The sequence below is a fragment of the Cyanistes caeruleus genome, chromosome 5 (genome assembly GCF_971803275.1).
Source record: "Cyanistes caeruleus chromosome 5, bCyaCae1.hap1.1, whole genome shotgun sequence".
In the NCBI taxonomy this organism is placed as follows: domain Eukaryota; kingdom Metazoa; phylum Chordata; class Aves; order Passeriformes; family Paridae; genus Cyanistes; species Cyanistes caeruleus.
Window position 1 is genome coordinate 3,207,790 of NC_141705.1, and position 17,902 is coordinate 3,225,691.

At 50.5% G+C, this 17,902-nt stretch overlaps 1 protein-coding gene across 2 annotated transcripts in view; it reads right to left on the bottom strand.

Moving 5' to 3' along the window:
* Positions 1-17,375, bottom strand: part of PTPRA (protein tyrosine phosphatase receptor type A) — a 113,718-nt gene extending 96,343 nt beyond the window's left edge. The window contains exon 1 of one of the 2 annotated variants that reach the window (XM_086889718.1): positions 17,098-17,375. The gene's annotated coding sequence lies outside the window, so the exon portion shown is untranslated. The remainder of the gene's footprint in view (positions 1-17,097) is intronic. The other variant, XM_086889719.1, reaches the window with a different exon arrangement.
* Positions 17,376-17,902: the final 527 nt, after the last annotated feature.

A 17,902-nucleotide genomic window follows, 5' to 3' on the forward strand; every position in this document is an offset into this window, starting at 1 on the left:
CACCCATGCTCTGCTCTGGCAGTCCTGCACATCCCTGCGTTCCTTTCTTTAGGAAAAAGGGATGAGCAATAAAAAAATATGAGTGCAAAGCATGGTCTGGGACACCATGTCCATATCCCAGAGAACAAAACAAGAGCTTGGTATGAGTTTGCCATAACTTCATAGTCATCAGTCCTCTGTGACCTAACCTACCAGTAAAGCTTTACCCCAAAACAGTTAATATGTTTTATTCTGTTCTGCTTTAAGCAATTCTGCAATCAAGTTGTGTGAATTCCTACAGTTTAAGTGCTGTAAAATAAATAAAGATTTATTTGAGGACCTGACAGCTCCCTAAGGCCAGCAGCTAGAGTTATAACCCTAGAAGTTGAGGTTTGGATAAGGTCTTGATCTCTGCACCTTTCTGGTCCTCTTTTTGAAAAAAATAAGCAGAGAAGACACACTCAGTAGAGTCCCAGTAGTGGGAAACATCCAGACACTCTCACAAATGTGCACCCAGGCCCTAACAGCTTCAACAAAAGGAAAAAGAGAAAAACAAAAGGGAGCAACAGGAAACTGGTGGTCAAGTGGTGAAGGAAACTGGTAGTCCTGGTGCTTTCTGAGGACAGGCTGACTCATTCTCCCCAGTTAAAAACCCAAACAACACCAACACCAGCCAGTCTGCTGGAGGTAGGAGTTCATGGTTTTTTCAGGCTCCATTGCTATGGGTGGATTTAATGAAATGGAAACCTTTCAGGGAGGGTAAATCTTTCAGAGGCAGAGAGGAAGTTACAGTCAGTTCTGCACAAGCTTCTCCTGTATCACTTCATTCACGGCCACACCAGCAGCTGCCACCTGCTCCTGGAAAACCAGCAAGAGTCAGGCCCTGAAAAGATAATCTGTTCTATTCTTTTTCAAAAAATGGGACTGAATAAGCAATGTTCTGTTGGAAAAGTCCACACCACACCTCTGAGGACACAGGAGAGAGAACCAGCCTGGCCAAACGGGGAACGCCAAGGCTTTACTAGAGGAAAACCTTGAGGAACTTGGATGCAAACAAGCTCATCTCTACCTGGGATGCCAAGATCCTTGCACTGCCTTCGTACTCAAGAGCTGTGAACATCATAAAGGTCTGATCTGCACTTGAGGAAGGACCAAGGATGATGTGCCATGGCAGAAGCATCTCTCACCCAAGCCACCGGGCTCCAAATGTGAGTTCCTTCAACACTGCTACATCCAACCCCTGTAGCTTGCTCCAGCCCCAGCTCCTGTCTCCACACCCCTCAAAATCCAACAGCAATAAACAGTGGGGAGCTGTTTGTACATCAGTTGCCACATTGAGGATGGTCACATATCGCAGTGTCAGAGGAACAACAACACGGCGATGGCGAAACCCCTACGGCAGAGATTTGTTCTCCAGACTCAGAACTAAATGCAGACAGTGCATGTGGGTGGCTGGAGCTTCATCCCAAGAAAGCCAACCAACACAGGAAGCCTTAGCTGCACTGGAATAGTCAAGATTTCAGGCAAACTACTTAAAAGCAAGCAGATCTCCCCAGGAAATGGACAATGAGTTGCTGGCAGCATCCTGGAAGCCTTTCCTCTGACAAAGAGCTGGTTACTGAGGAATGGAGCTAACTCAGGTACAGGCACAAAATAAAAGGCAGAAGTTGAACTGGAACTAGCTGACCAAACTGAGCTGGGCCAGGGTGGGCAGGGGAGATCCAGGCAGCAGCCAGTGCTCTGGAATAGACACGGAAACAAGTTTCCACGGGAGCATGTTGCTTTAAAGTCAGCTGTATGAGATCATCTTGTCCCCTTGAGTATGTTGTTTCCTAATGTTTTGCCCAGACCAATCACAAATGTCAGAAGCAATGGTTAGGTCTGTTGGTTTGGGTTTGTTTTTTTGGGTTTTTTTGGCTTACCTTTGGGTCCCTGCAGAGCCTGTCGAGGATGAGAACTGTAGACCCTGTTCTGTCTTTCACATTACAAATACAATTACCTCTGCAGCCTGATTGCAGCATCTCCTGTCAGAGCGATTCTGCAAAAGGCTGAAAGAACAGCTTGCCTTTCAGAGGGAGTTAGAACATTCCTGCGAGTCCTTCCGTGCCCTGTGGTCACGTGCTGGTGAAATTTAAGAAAAGCATGTGCAGTCCCAAGGGAAGAGCATCCCTTGGAGAAAGCTGCTCTTACAGATTTCAAAAAAGGATGTGATGAAATGCCCTTGGAAAGTACAAAATTTCCTGGGCAGAATCTGATTTTTCTTGCTTTTCAATCCTCTTACTCATATAATGAAGAAAAAAATGTCACTGTAAGATGATTTTGAGATGGAAGGGACAGTTTGGAGATGGACAGGCTTGTCCTACCTGGATGCAAGAAATGTGGGATTGAGCAAAGCAAGAGATACCATTAAGGGCAGTTGGACTCCTCTTTCTAAAGGCAGCAAGCATCTTGGATTTGGCCCTTGGATAACTTCAAGTGGAAATTAGCACTACAAGCTGGAAACATCTGGAGATAGGGTGTTAAACAAGATAGTGCTGGCGGGTCACATGTGGTTCCCACATTTTCATTTCAGCCCAACCAGAGGCAAGAGTCAGGCACGCAGGGCACCAAACAGAGCTGGGAATTCTGTGGTGGATGATTACACAGGCCACTGCCACCAGGTGAGAGCTCCCTTCTCCTCACCTCCCACCCCAAGCACTCCCAGAGCCACTCTGTGTCAGCCACAGTGGCTCAGCTCATTTGCCAGCTTACCAAAACGCTGGCCAGGACAGGGTGCTGCGCCGCCTTCACGCCAAGGTAAGCAAGCTGAGCCGCCTTACTCACCACCAGACGTGGTCCAACACGTGCAGAAAGGAGGGAACAGAAAAATAAACTCTCCAAAACAACACCAGCACTATCTTACATCAGTTAACCCTGCCATGAAACAACTCATCAGCTCTCTGCACCTTGATTTCCTTTCGGCACCGGGGCAGCGGCGCTCCCTGCTCAGCCAGGGACTGATGGAGGGGCCAATGCTGCTGAACCAGGGTCCCAAAGAACACCCAGTCTGGACAAGACAGGGCTTGACCCCCCCAATTATTAAACAAAAAGCAGGAATATTAAGTGTAGATGTTAATGGTGAAAGAGAGTAGGTTTGAATTGGATATTAGGGAGAAATTATTCCCTGTGGTGAGGCACTGGCACAGGTTGTCCAGGCTGTCCCATCCCTGTGTCCAAGGCCAGGCTGAATGGGGTGTGGAGCAAACTGGGACAGTGGGAGGTGTTCCTGCTCATGGCAGGGGGTTGGAATGGAATGGTCTTTAAAGATCCCTTCCAACCCAAACCATTCCGTGATTCTGTGACTAAACCACAGAGTTCAGCTCGCAGCACTTGAAATCAAAGATCACAAGGTTTTGCAGATTATTATCAAACATGCAGGATGATTTATTCTAGGAAAAAATCAAAGTGTTGCTTCCTCAGCTGTCCATTACCTAAAGTAGGCTGAATGAGCCCCATTTCTGAGGGAGTAAATCCCTTTTGGACCAAGCAATAGGAAACTGGAGTGGGAATTGGCCAGCATCATTAGGCACATCAGACCTGTTCTCCAAGCAAGAGATTTCAGGCTCAGGACATTTCAAAAGCCAGCATTTCTCAACAAGCGTGGAAGCACCGACTCCTCCTTTTATTTCACATCTATCCCTTTTTCCCTGGGGACAGCAAGCAGCCTGGTGTGACAAAGTGGGAATAATCCCAGTCCCCCATCAGGCACCAAATCTGTGAGCAAGGCAGGCTTTGATAAATGGGAGGAGGGTGGCGAGTGAAGGAAAGTTCATGGAAGAAAGCTCGCAGAAGACAGGAATATTAAAGAGTTTCAACTCTGCAGCCAGGAAACACTTAACAAATAGGCATCTTTGTGCTCAAAGCTGATGAGAAACAACTCTACCCAGAGGAAAGAAAAATAACAGATGTGAAAATTAAGTAGGCAAGTGCTTGGTGTAAGTATGATTTTGTCTACAAAGACCATTTAGGGACAGGTTCTTGAGAGCAGAGGATGTTTGTGGCTTTAAGGCCAGGTTGGATGGGGCTTGGAGTAACCTGGTCTAGTGGAAGGTGTCCCTGCTGGCTGGGATAAATGGTCTTTAAGGTCTTTCCAACCCAAACCATTCCATGAACAGCAGCAACACTTGGGAGCTCTCTGGCACGAAGCTTCCGAGGTGCCTGTTCAACATCGCTGGGCTCTGATAAAATTCAGTACAAACAAGAAGGTTTTTCTCAAGTCATCATTCTCTTGATGCTTCCAAAATTGAGACCTGCCTGAACTCAGTGTCTCCATCTGGCACATCTGCAGTGCTGGAGCTCAGGATGCTGCAATTCTGTGTGCCAGGGCACAGGGGGAGAAGGGAGGGTTTGGCAGCTGGAGGCCAAGAGAGAAAGAGGAGACAATCCAAAAAGCAAGTGATGAATTTAGCTCCAGAATAGGATGGACCAAAATTTCACCCAAAAATAAATTCAAGTGGCTCTCATTAGCAAGAACATTTAACCACCACATTCACTTTCACTTCCTCTCCCCCAAATCATCATTCCCAGTGTTCCCCAGGCCTCTTGTTTCTGTCTGGAGGGAGATCCAAGGAGCTCTGCAACCTGGGTATAGCTCAGAGCAGAAACCTGGGGTCAGATCTAGGATGGAAATGACTGAGAATGTCTGAAGGGAGAGTGTAGTTCAAATGCTTTGAAAGCTTTGGAGTGTTTTATTCAATGTTTTGACTGTTTCAAAGTAAAATCAGAGCCCAGCTTCTAAAAATATATGAAGTAAAACCATCAGCAATGAGAAAAATTGATTCTAACGTAACATCCAACACCACAGTTTGACAGGGTCATTTGGAACCGCTCATCAAGTGACCACAGGCAAACTGGAGTAGCCAGAGATGCTTCAGAACTGGCTGAAGAACCACAAGAACCACTGCAAGAGCTTCCCACAGGAAGGACACAGAACACCATCCTGTCCTTGGCAAAAGCCACTGTTATCTGAGAGCTGGCCCATGGATGGAACTTGGTAGCCCAAGTCCAAAGGTGGGTTTGTGCCACGACACCTGTCAGAGGCCACGCAGCCTCCCAAGGCTTGACACAGGATTGGATCTCCAAAAAGCCCACCAAAACTCATTAATCCAGTGGTTGAACTCTGAATCCCCCCAGAGCAGAGCCTGCAGGACCTTAAATAAGGATTTCAATAAAGACAGGGAGAGACACGGAGGCCTGAGCTCTGCATTCCCGGCGCTCCCTTGGGAAGCGGTCACAGCATCCCAAAGGAGCTCAGCTGCCATTTGTCGCCTCCACAGCAAAACAATCCTCCTGGAAATGCCCTGTGCCAACAGCCCAGTCCTGCCACTGAAGACAAAGCTCAAGGAATGCTTGAAGAGATTGGCAACAATTCCTGTAACGGGAAGAATGGGAAAAAACAAAGTGGAAATGGCAATCCTGCTCCTAGCCCTGGGCTCGGGATCTGATGGCAGGGCTGGGAGCCTGCCCAAAGTCCCATTTTGGAAGGGAGACATGGAATGCACTGCCATGACCATCCAAGGGGCTGGAAACAGCTGAAGTGGCACAGAAAGTGTTGGATGTAGGATGGGACCAGTCACAGCCATGATGAGCGTGGCAGAGATGACCTTTCCCCGTTGGATTGAAAACCCTGGAATAACAACTGTGCACCTATGGAAGCTCTTACTCCACTACCACCTGTGTCCTTCATTAGCTAATTACTGACATTTCTGCAATTCCACTGCCTTAATGAAGCAGCAGGGGAGGGAGAATTCAATATCAAATATAAAGCAGTGATCTCAGCTGGGCAGCTCTGGCACAGCTGGGTGGAATTTCAGGGCTTCAGGAACTCAAATCTCCTTAAATCCATGCCACTTTTCTTGGCCTGTGGGGCACTGAACAGCACAAAATAAAATCCCCCAGCACACACACAGCATCAGGAGTTCCTTCAGGATGAATCCTTAAAAGCTTCAAAACACAATTTTAAAGATTCTCTCCCAAACTGAGCCAAATTGTAGCCAGTGAGATTTGCACCCTTCAAACACAAGAGAAGCTGTGGCTGCCCCTGGATCCCTGGAAGTGTCCAAGGCCAGGCTGGATGGGGCTTGGAGCAACCTGAGATAGTAAAAGGTGCCCCATGGCAGGGGATGGAACCTGATGGTCTTTAGGGTCCCTTCCAACCCAAACCATTCCATGATTCAGTGATTCTATCAAACTCTGGCATTCTGGGCAGAAAACTTGTTTTGTGCAGCAGGGACAGTTTAAACTGATTAAACTACAAGACTGGTGTTGTAGTCTGCTGTGCTGCCCAGAGGCTGCTGTCATGTCACCTCCAGTGAAGCCACAGTCACCAAGCCAGGCCCCACCTCACAAGGACCTCTTTCCACAGCAGCTAAACACACTCATCTCCAAAGATCCCACGCAGGGAACTCTGAATCCATTCTACAAAAATAAAATCATTCCAAATAACCCATGCCAAAGCAGCTCAGTGAGTATTGAGCAACTGCAAAGTTCCTGGCTTCCTACAGACACTCATGATCTTGCAGTAACTTCAGAAAACCCCACTCAATAGGTCAATTCCTGGGTTTGGATGTGGAGGAGCTCAGTTTTCCCAGCACTGCTGAGGCTGCCTGGCTGTCCAGGAGCCCTGGCTGAAGTTTCCAGCCAGTTATCATCAGACCTGGCATGGTTCATCCCTGAAGCACTTTTTCCCATCAGGACTTTCCAACTCTCCCATCCATTTGAACGCAGAGTTCCTTGTTCTCTGTCCACCAAACAATCACAACTGTCAGAGGACAAATTCAGTTTCTCAACCTTGAAGTTCAAAAGAGGATTTTGTTCAGTGGCTGGGCTTCCTGGCTTTGCTCCAGGGGGGTTGGAGAGGGAATGGAAAGGAATGTTTTTGGAGACCCTAATTACACACGGTGTAATTCCCCAGTGGAAAGCAGGCTCCAAGCTCTGCCAGAATCCTGCCTACAATTCCTCTTGCACTTGGGACTGAACCATTTTCAAAAATGATAGGCAGAAATTACCTGGGTGATGAGTGAAGGGCATTGGTCAAGTCTGAAGAGAACAAGAGCTTGTGACCCACAGGAGCCAAGAATTGTGTGTCTGCAAGACACTGAGCGCCCTCAGACCCCCTTGATATGGGCAATGGATTTGGGGAAGGGGCTGGAACCTCAGGAGAGGCTGAGGGAGCTGGGAAAGGGGCTCAGCCTGGAGAAAAGGAGGCTCAGGGGGCCCTTCTGGCTCTGCACAACTCCCTGCCAGGAGGGGACAGCCAGAGGGGTCGGGCTCTGCTCGCAGGGAACAGGGACAGGAGGAGAGGGAACAGCTCAGGCTGGGCCAGGGGAGGTTTAGATTGGATATTTGGTTAAATTTCTTCACAGAAAGGGTAGTCAGGCACTGAAACACCTGTCCAGGGCAGTGGTGGAGTCCCCATCCCTGGAGGGATTGAAAAGCCGTGGGGATGTGGCACTTGGGGACATGGGTCAGTGGTGGCCTTGGCAGAGCTGTGGAAATGGTTGGAAATGGCCTTTCCAACCCAAACAATTCCATGAAGAATCATGATACACATGGGAACCAAGCAGTACCTAGCAAGATCAGACCCAGCAAAATGGTAAAATAAACACTGACTTAAAGCTCCACCTAAAACACCCTCTCTGCTGGCCAGAGGGGCACTGCAGGGAAAGCAGCAGCTTTGGAAGGGAGAAAAGAGCTTGCAGGGAATGATGCTGGGGCTGCAGCCCCTCCATGGAGAAACCACCACCCTCACAGCACGTGCCTGCTCTGGAGCCAGCTCACCAAGCCTCCTCCTGCAGCAGCATCCCAGCGCTGGGCAGCATCAGGTGCTCCATCCCACGCTGCTCGCTCAGCTGTGCCAGAGAGGAAACAGGGACAGAGGGCCTGTTCCCCTTTTCTGGCCACAAACAGGCCAAGCTCCAGCTGGGGATGGATCCTTTTAAAGCAGCTCCCTGCATTTCACAATTTATCTTCAAGTTTCTACAAGAAGAGGGCAACATATGGGAAGTTACATAAACTCGAACAACCCCCCACAGAATATCCTGGAAAAAAAAGGCAAATACCTCTGCACAGGCACAGAGGTTGCTCTAAAATGTTTTAAGGAAAGTGAGGAGTAGATCCTTCATTATGCCATGGATAAAACCTGGATGCAAGAAGCAGTATCAGATACTCAGGTGCCTCCACAGCCTCTTGTGGGTGGATCAGGAGATGTGTCACCTCTGTGGAACATGCACCTGCAGCACTGGTTTTGCACATGTAGCACCAAGAGTTCCCCTGCAGCCCTGGCTGAGGGATACGAACTCCCACAAGGACCCTCACAACAGCCACCAAGAGGGATGAAGATACTTGGAGACCCTCCAAACCATCCTAAATGCTGATGGATCCAAGGTGGAAAATGCTCAGGCAGCCACCAGGTTTGTCATCCTTTCTGGAGCCTCAGCTGAGGAAGGGATGAGAGAGATGAGAAAACATATATTTACCTCTCAGGAGAGCAGAGGTTCACCTTAGCCCTTCCAAAGCTGCTTTTCTGTCTCAGCTAGCCTTTTCCTGTTTTATTATTACTGTTTTAATTCATTTGGATGCTGGATTCTGGGAGGCCAGACCTCCACAACCAGATCTCAAGCACTGCCATAACACAAGTCTGGGCCACAGATTTCACCTCCAAATACCTGCTGGAGTCAAAAAATAACTCCCAGAGAACCACTGAAGGCCAAGACAGACATAAAAAGATGATAAATGAGTTGGCTGAATACAATTCCCTGACAGAAGGTTGGAGCCAGGTGGGGATCAGGCTCTCCTCCCAGGCAACAAGAGACAGAACAAAAGGAAACGGCCTTAAGTTGCACCAGGGGAGGTTTAGATTGGATATAAGGGGAAATTTCTTCATGGAAAGGGTTGTCAAGCACGCTCCTAGATGAGATTAGAAAATAATTGAACCTCTCTAATCCCACTCTCAGTATCTAAAGACAAGCTGCTGCCACCAAGTCACCCAAAGATCCCACTCGGCATTCCCACCCTGCCACCAGAACAAGGACGCAAATTCTACACGGCAATTTGGATTAAAAACATTTATTTGCCTGTAGCCAAATAGGTTTAAAGTCTCCTCAAGAGAAAATCTTGAGGATTATCCATGCTCTCCAATTTATTATTCATTACTAACTCATCTCTGTTCATCTCTAATTCATCATTTAGGGGGTGGCATTAGTGTCTGCTATGGAAGGGGTATGAAACTGAAACATTTGGACTAAAGTTGTACTTCTGAGACTTCAAGAGTGGCCAGTTTTCAAGAGAGTGAAATGCAGAGGCTCTGAGACGCACCATGTGTTCAACAACACTGGCAAACACATGTGAATATATTTATTTTCAGGCTTCTCAAACACATCCACAAGAGCTTCACTTCTGGAACGCGAGTCAGATGATTATCTGCTGGCATGATAAAAACATGATTCAAATTGTAAAGCAGCAGGAAAAGTTTTGCATGCTGGCCTGCCACACGCTATCACCAGAAAAATTTATGGTACCTCAAGACCTGCAGGTCGAGAGCCAGGATATTCCTGTGCTGAACACGGTGCCTGGAACGGGAGGCTGCGCTTTCCCAGAGCACTGCTGGAATCTTTATAAACCACTAAAATGCTTTTTTTAAAAAAAAACAAAACCACACACACAAAAAAGTAAATCCTGTTCTTTGTATTTCTGCTCTCACTCAGTGAAATTTACTTATTTGAGGGTTCCAGTCTTCTAGAAAGCTCTAAGAGCATCGGGATTGGGAGATCTGTTCCTTTTGCTCCTGGCTTGGCTGAGCAGCCAGACCTCAGCTCCTTCCTGGCTTTTTTGCCACCTATTTCCCTGCCTTGGTTGGTCATTTCTTCCTCCAGCCCTGTTGCTCCTGTCCCTGGTCCAGGGCTGGGTCTGTGCTGGGTGTAGCAGTTTTTTGGGGATGGAGTAAGAGACGCCTGACAGGAAGCAAGCAGCACTTTGAGCTGGTTGCAATCACACTGGAGCCAGGAACAGATTTCCTGGCTGCAGAACCCTCTCTGACACAGACCACGATGGCATTTTCTAACACAAATCAGTACTGTCAGCCCTAAGGCTGTGACTGAAGTGTTTGAAATCCCCAGAGGAGGAATTGACACACTACCCCTAAAAATCCAGGTGGAAAGTGAGGGATGGAGCCCAAACAATCCCAGGGATTCCAGGAGGATCTGCTGCTTAATTGGCAAGTTCACCTCTGTGGTCTGTTGGAGGAGGCCACCAAGATGATCAGATGGATGGAGCAGCTCTGCTATGAGGAAAGAGAGAGAATTGGGATTGCTCAGCCTGGAGAAGAGAAGGCTTTGGGATGACCTAACTGGGGCTTCCATGGCCTGAAGGGAGCCTATAGGAAAGATGAAGAGAGACTGGAGCAACAGGAGAAGGGGGAATGGCTTCACACTGAAAGAGAGTAGGGTTAGATTAGACATTAGGAAGGAATTGTTCCCTGTGAGGGTGGTGAGGCCCTGGCACAGAGTGCCCAGTGAAGCTGTGGCTGCCCCTGGATCCCTGGAAGTGTCCAAGGTCAGGCTGGATGGAGCTTGGAGCACCCTGGGATAGTGGGAGGTGTCCCTGGCCATGGAAGGGGGGTGGAATGAGGTGATGTTTGAGGCTCCTTCCAACCAAACTATTCCATGATTCTGTGATTCCTTTATCAGCGTTCCCAGAGGACGAGTGAGGACGGTTGGGTGTCAGTTTTGGGGAGACCCAAAAAGTTCTCTTTTGGGCAGATGATCCCCAACTCCCTGGGCAAGAGCATGTGAGCACAGACCCAGGGAGACATCCTGCCCTCAGCAGCCACACCAGGAATTGCTGCTCTCCTCAGCTCTGCAGCAAGGTCACCACTGATGGGGTGGAGCCCAAAGCCAGCTAAACCCCTGGGGTTTAGATCATCAGAACAATCAGAGATTATTTCGAAACATCAGGCATGATATGGGAGGACAGTCATCCCAGGGGGAGCTGGTTCAGCCCCAGAGCAATCCAGTGCTGATTGATTCACTGCTCATACCTGGATCCAGCCTTCCTGTCACCTCTTACTTAACTTGGATACACAAACCCTACAAGCTCCAACAGGCCAACCCCTGTTTCAGACAGGTATGCTGCTGCAGCATCTCCACAATGAGCCTGTAACACACCTTTACCGATGGAGTTTGGAGTGCCAAGAAGCGTCCTGGACCCTCAAGTTACAAATCCAGGCCTTAGAACTCTCTGTCTAAGCAGCACCAATCAGCCAAGGTGTCTGGTGGTCAGGTATCAATCCAATGCAAGCCCATTTTCTGCCAGCTAGGATTCCCAGGCTGGACATCTCCCATTCCACAGCCTCCAGGACTCATCCTGAAGAGATGTTCATGGCCTCAGTGCTCACAGCCCCATCAGAAAACACTGAACCCACCAGAATCAAGAAAGGCAGCTGGGAGACAGGCAGGGGAGATCCTGCCTGCAACAGCTTTGCACTGGAATTCATCTCATGCTTCCTGGGTAAAATGGGAAGGATGCCCTGCACCTCCCCTTCTTCAGACATGCAGGGATTTGGGGCTGGGAAGGGATTTGGCTGGTTTCCCTTCCCTACACAAAGGAAGGCAGAGCAGGGATGTCTTCCTGGAAGGACCAGAAAATAGCCGTGGATCGAGTCAGACTGCGGGGCAGGATGAGGAAGTCCTCCTTACAGCAATATAAAGGTCTCAAGTACTTGGCTGGAGTGCCAGGAATCCACCAACAGGCCAGGCTGGCTCAGAAGCAGCTTTTCACATCAGCACGGTGAGAACATTTCTGTTTATTTGTTCCTCAGTGTCAGCCAAGAAGGAAGGAGGTGCTGCTCCGTTCCCCCCTCACCACACTTGCCCTCAGCTCCCTGCAGCAGCAGAAGGCTTAAAATTGGTGACACCTCTGCCTCCTGCTCCCTCCTACCAACCTGGAATGTTTGGTCTCACAGACAGGTTTTAATTTTGCTTCAGAGGAGGGATGGCACGGCACGACCTGACTCACGTGGGAAAGGCAGAGGTTATGCTCTTGTCTGCTCCTCTGAAGTCAGAGAACTCTTGTTTTCCATCCCAGGCCCAAATTAGCACTAATTATTCCATGCAAAATGGAGTTGCTTCAACAGGAAGGAATTAGGACAACAAATTATTCTGGAATAAAGAGTCACTGCTGCCTAAGCAAGTGATCTGTTTGCACAGAGAAGAAAAGGAGCATTCTCCAGGCCAGATTGGAGAGGGCTTGGAGCAACCTGGGCTAGTGAGAGGTGTCCCTGCCCATGGCTGGGGTTTGGAAGGAGATGAGCTTTAAGATCCTCTCATTCTTCCACAGGTCTTTTTGGGAAAAAAGTAGTTCCAGTTTCAAAAATAATTCCAACCTCCGTGCCTGTTTCAGTAGGCACCAGGATTTTCTGCATGACCAATATGCCAAAACCCAACCTACACTCAGGTGTTTTGACTGCTACCACCAAAACTGCAGCTGCAACCACAGCACGGTGGGTCTGACAGCTGTGGCTGATGCTTTCAGGCAGGAGAGCTGTGATTTGGGGCAGGGAGGGAGGGAGGTGCAGGCACACACCCTCCTGCAGCCTAAAGGAGGGTTTCCCTCCAAGGAAACACAACCCTCAAACCTGCAGGACATGTGGCTGTGGAGATGCATTATTTGAATGCCCTGGTATAGAATTGTGGAATCACAGCAAGGTTTGGGTTGGAAGGGACCTGAAAGAGCATCCAGTTTCAACCCCCAGCCATGGGCAGGGACACCTTCCACTAGCCCAGGATGCTCCAAGCCCCATCCAGCCTGGCCTTGGGCACTTCCAGGGATCCAGGAGCAGCCACAGCTTCTCTGGGCACCCTGTGCCAGGGCCTCACCACCCTCACAGGCAAAAATTTCTTTCTAATATCCTGTCTAACCCACCCTCTGTCAGTGAGAAGCCATTCTCCTTCTCCTGTTCCTTTGTTCCTTGTCCCAAGTCCCTCTCCAGCTCTCCTGGAGACCCTCTTCAGGCCCTGGAAGAGGCTCTGAGCTTTCCCTGGAGCCTTCTCTTCTCCAGATGAGCACCCCCAGCTCTCTCAGCCTGGCTCCAGAGCAGAGGGGCTCCAGCCCTGGAGCATCTTTATTGCTTCTTCTGGAGTTCTTTAAGTCCTTATTATGCTGAGGACCCCAGCCTTGGACACAGCACTCTCCACCATCACCTCCTCCCTGCACAAACACACCAATCCCCTTCCCAGAAGAGCAGCCCCCATCTTGCTGTACCACAAAACACCTCACATTGCAGAAAAAAACCCACGTAAGACCACGCAGAGCAGCTGTGGAAAGCAGCACTGCTCTCATGGGGAGCTCCAGTACCATGGTGGGAGCCTGGAGATGGCAAGAAAGGCCTCCTAAAGAGGTTAGACAGACAAAAGAATGAATGAGCAGCCTCTTCACTAGAGACTGGGGAGATATATGTGACAGTGACAATGTCCATGGATCCCATTACATGATTCCCATGAGCTTTGGCCACACAGAGAAGTTCCAAGTGCTGACAGGTACCACAGCTGACAGCCCAGACACGTGAGCTGCATCAGAGAAAAAGTGTTTCCAGAGTATTTGTGAGTTTAATGAGAAGTGAACACTCGTGATGAGAGCCACTCTACCCACTCACAAAACCTGGAGACATCAGGAAGAACAGGATCACACCAGCCTCTAGCGATATCCAGGACCAGCTGCTCCAGAGGAAGATGCAAGAAATCATTCTGGACAGCTCAGGAATCACTTGCTTATCACTAAATCTCTTCCTAAGCCCTTCAGATCGTGATTAAGCACAATGGTTCATACCCTATATATTAAATATTAATCCTCTCTAATGTGACTGCCGACATTCCGGTTATCCAATTCGGATAACCGCACACCCCGTTCCTTTTCCACCCCAAACCACGTAAACACGATGTACAAAACCCAGCAGTATTCTGTGATCCAGCCAGAGCCTCCCTGGGCTCTGAGCCTAGAAGAAAACCAGCTGGATTCCCACTAAAATCAGGGGGGAAAGAGTTAAGAGCAGGAGATGAATCAGCCACTGCTCTAAATGCGGACATTTCCTACCTCTCCGCTCAAGTGTCTCTTCCTGTCCGCAGGCTTTGGGGATGCTTACAGACCTGGTTGCCTTCAAATGACTTCCACCGTGAGAGGAAAGCCCGGGGATTTGGTTTTTTTCCAGAGGAAAATGCGATTTGTGAATGAGCCCAGAGAGCAGCTGCCAGGGATGAGCGACCTCCTGCCCGTGTCACACCAGGAGGGGAGGACCAGGAAGCAGCTGGTGCCACTCCTGACCCTATGGAAGCACTACAGGTGCGCTGTTCCACACAGAATATCCCACCCCACGCTCCTCAGTGTTTAGAGGCATCACACATGACAGTGACGCTGGCTCAGCCAAGCACAGCAGAAGTCACACAACCTGTGCCCTCCCCACTGGACTGGGATCCACCATCCTGCTGGAAACACAGAGGGTTGGAGCAGAACAGATGTAGGCTGGCAGCAGGAGGAGACAGGGAGAGAGGGAATTCAAACCGCTCCTCCGCGAGGATGTTGATGTTGGAAGTGGACCAGTATCATGGAGTAGCACAGAGATGCAGTTATTTGTGAGGGATGTTTCAGGAAGGCAGGGCTGTGTCTCCTTAGTCTGGGAAGAACACAGCAGCACCAGTGCCCTGGAAATGGGAAATATCTATTCCAGCACCTCCCAGGATCCCCCATTGCTTTCACAGAATCCCAGAGTCATTTAGGTTGGAAAAGGCCTCCAAGATCTCCTCACAAGTCCAACCTGTGACCAATCCCCACCTTGTCAGCAGAGCACTGAGTGCCACGTTCAGTTGTTCCTTGGACACCTCCAGGGATGATGATCCCACCACCTTCAGCCAACTGCAAGCAACCGGCTGCTTTAACCAACTGTTTTAACAGAGATCAGGCAAAAACCCTGGAGCTTCCCACAGGCACTCCCCTCCAAAAGCTCTCCAAGAAGGATGGAAAGAAACATGTGGAATGGGAAGGTGGCAGTGCCCACTTTCTGCCCAGCACGAACACCAAGTCTCTGTCTCCCCAGTGCCCCCAGGTCCTAGGGGAGCTGTGGTCCCTGTTCCCCAAAAAGCATCCTGGCTCTTCACCCTGGCCACAGCAGCAGCCATCAGGGAGCTGGCAGTGCCATGACCATCCCTGTGATCCCACTCCTCCTCCCAGAGCTCCATATCAAGCTTTCTTCCCAATCTCTGGGAACAACAGCATGAGTTTGCATCTGATGCTTGACAGAAACAGACAAATCCTCCCTGCAAACCTGGCTGCAGCCCCCCCGAGCACATCCTTCCCCTCCCTGCCACTGGCCGCTGCAGCAACAGGAATTAAAATAAAGATGAAAAACTCCTGTTGGGGCCGCAGCTTTATTTCCTGTCGTTTCTAGAACTCCTTGTACAGGAGGAAAAAATCCTTAAATATTTCCAAGCATCCTGCATGCTCGCAGCAAGCTCCCCCCAGCCACGGGCAGGCAGAGAAGGGATGACTAATTTTTTTTAGCGTAAGACGCTGCGGAGAGCGTCCTGTGAACAAGCTCAGTAAATTCCTGAGGCTCCCGGCAAGGACTCCACCACTCCTTGCGAAACTTCCCAGCTGGAACCAAAAAGCCAGAAAACAACGTTTTCTCTCCCTCGACAAACAGACATTGGGATTCCTTTAGCGACAGTATTTAGATTTTTAATGTCAGTCCATATTTAGCAGGAGGGAAAAAAAGCCTCCCTTCCTTCCTGTCACATTTTCCACCCTCGATGACATCCAAGATCTGAAACAAGCAAGCGTTGGCCGAGGAGGGAGGATGCAGCCACCCGAGCGTGGGAGAGCTTGGAGAGGGGCAGCAGGGACATTCCCATTTGGGATTCCCGTTTGGGATGAGCAGAGGCAGTGGTGAGGAGGGGACACACCCTTCGAGGAGCGGAAAGAGCTACTGAGGACAGAGCCTTGAAGGAAGGGACAGAGCCTCTGGACCCCACAGCAAGGAGGGTGTCCCTTCCAACTCCAGCCCGGAGCATCTCCTGGAAGGATGGCACAGGGAGCTGCCAGGCCACAAGCCCGCAAGCTGGAATATCGGTCCCAAAAGAGGCCTTTGGCCACCAGCACAGCCTGGATCTGCCAAGGGGAGCGTGGTCAGCCCATGGGTCAGGAGGGCTCCTCACTGACCAGAAGCCCCAGGTACTGAGTGGAGGTGTCCAGGGAGCCCAGCCATCCTGCAGCAGGGCGGTGGTGGGTGGTGCCAGGAGATCGTGGCCATGGTGGCCCTGCCCTGCAGCTGTTTTCTGGGTCTTGGAGGGGTGTCCCCAGCTTGGACTCCCGTGTCCAGCTCTGTGAGTCACTGCAGACCCACAGCTGGATGTTCATAGAATCATGGAATGGTTTGGGTTGGAAGGCACCTTAAAGCCTGTCTTGTTCCATCCTCTGCCATGGGCAGGGACAGCTTCCACTACCCCAGGTTGCTCAGAGCCCTGTCCAACCTGGCATTAAACACTTCCAGGGATAGCCACAGCTTCCCTGGGCAACCTGTGCCAGGGCCTCACCACCCACACAGGGAAGAATTTATTCCTAATATCTAATCTAACCATACTCTCTGTCAGTGTGAGGCCATTCCCCCTTATCCTGTCACCCCAGGCCCTTGTAAAAAGTCTCTCTCCATTTTTCTTGCGGGCTCCTTTCAAGTACTGAGAGGTTCCCATTAGGTCTGCCCTGATCCTTCTCTTTTCCATGCTGGACAATCCCAATTTCCCCAGCCCTTCCTCGCAGGAGAGGTGCTGCATCCCTCCCATCAACTTGGTGGCCTCCTCTGGACCCGCTCCAAGGGAGCAAATCCAAGAGCCCCAGCCCGCGATCACTTTTAGAAATCCTCATTACCGCTAACAAATACACCTACAAATACGCAAATGCCAAACCCCAAGTTCAGCGTGGACAGGGCGGGGGTGACCCAACTCCACAAACACACGTGGACCCTTCCATCACCCCCACGCCACCACAACAAGCCCGTTCCTATCCCCGGGGGTCACCTGCGACCCCCTCCCCGCTCACCTGCGGCCGCTGCTCCCTCGCCGGCTCCCGCCCAAACGGCTCCGCTGCGAGGCCGCGGCGGCCGCCCGTAACCATGGACGGCGCAGCGGGGGAGGGCGCGGGAAGGGGGGGGGGTCGGGGGAAAAAGGGGAGGGGGAGATGAGGGAAGGGGAAGGGGTGCGGGAAGCCCCCGCCGCCCCTCGGGGCTCTCCCGGCGCTCAGCGGCGCCGCCGCCGCCGCCCGCCCGCTGCCGCCGCCATCGTGCGGCTCCGGGCCGGGGGCGGGCCCGGGGCCGGGCCATGGGCGTGGTCATGGGCGTGGCCAGGCGGGCCCCGGCGCGGGCCGGTGCTGCCCCCTGGTGGCGCGGCGGCGGCACTGAGCACCCGAGACCGCTTCCCAAAATTCCCGAGTAGGAAATGGATTATAAACAAAAATGTTTTGGTGGGATACTGCAGGAAAGCCGGAGAAGGACTCTTAGGGAGGAGATGCGGAGAAAAAGACAAGGAGTAACGAGTGGAAGTTGTCAGAGGGGGAATTTATGTTGGATATTAGGAGGAAATTTTTTGCTGAGACGATGATGAGAACAGGAACAGGTTGTCCCAACACTGGAAGTTTTCAAAGCCAAGCAGGATAAGGCCTTGAGCAACCTGGTCTAATGGGGGTTGTCCCTACCCGTGGCAGGGAGGCTTGGGATGATCTTTAAAGTTGCTTCCAAACCTTTACTGTTCTGTGATTCTGTGATTCTGTAGTTCTGTGATTCTGTAGTTCTGTGATTACGTGAACAGAAATTACTGGGTAAAACTGAGCGAGTGCCTTTTTTTTTTTG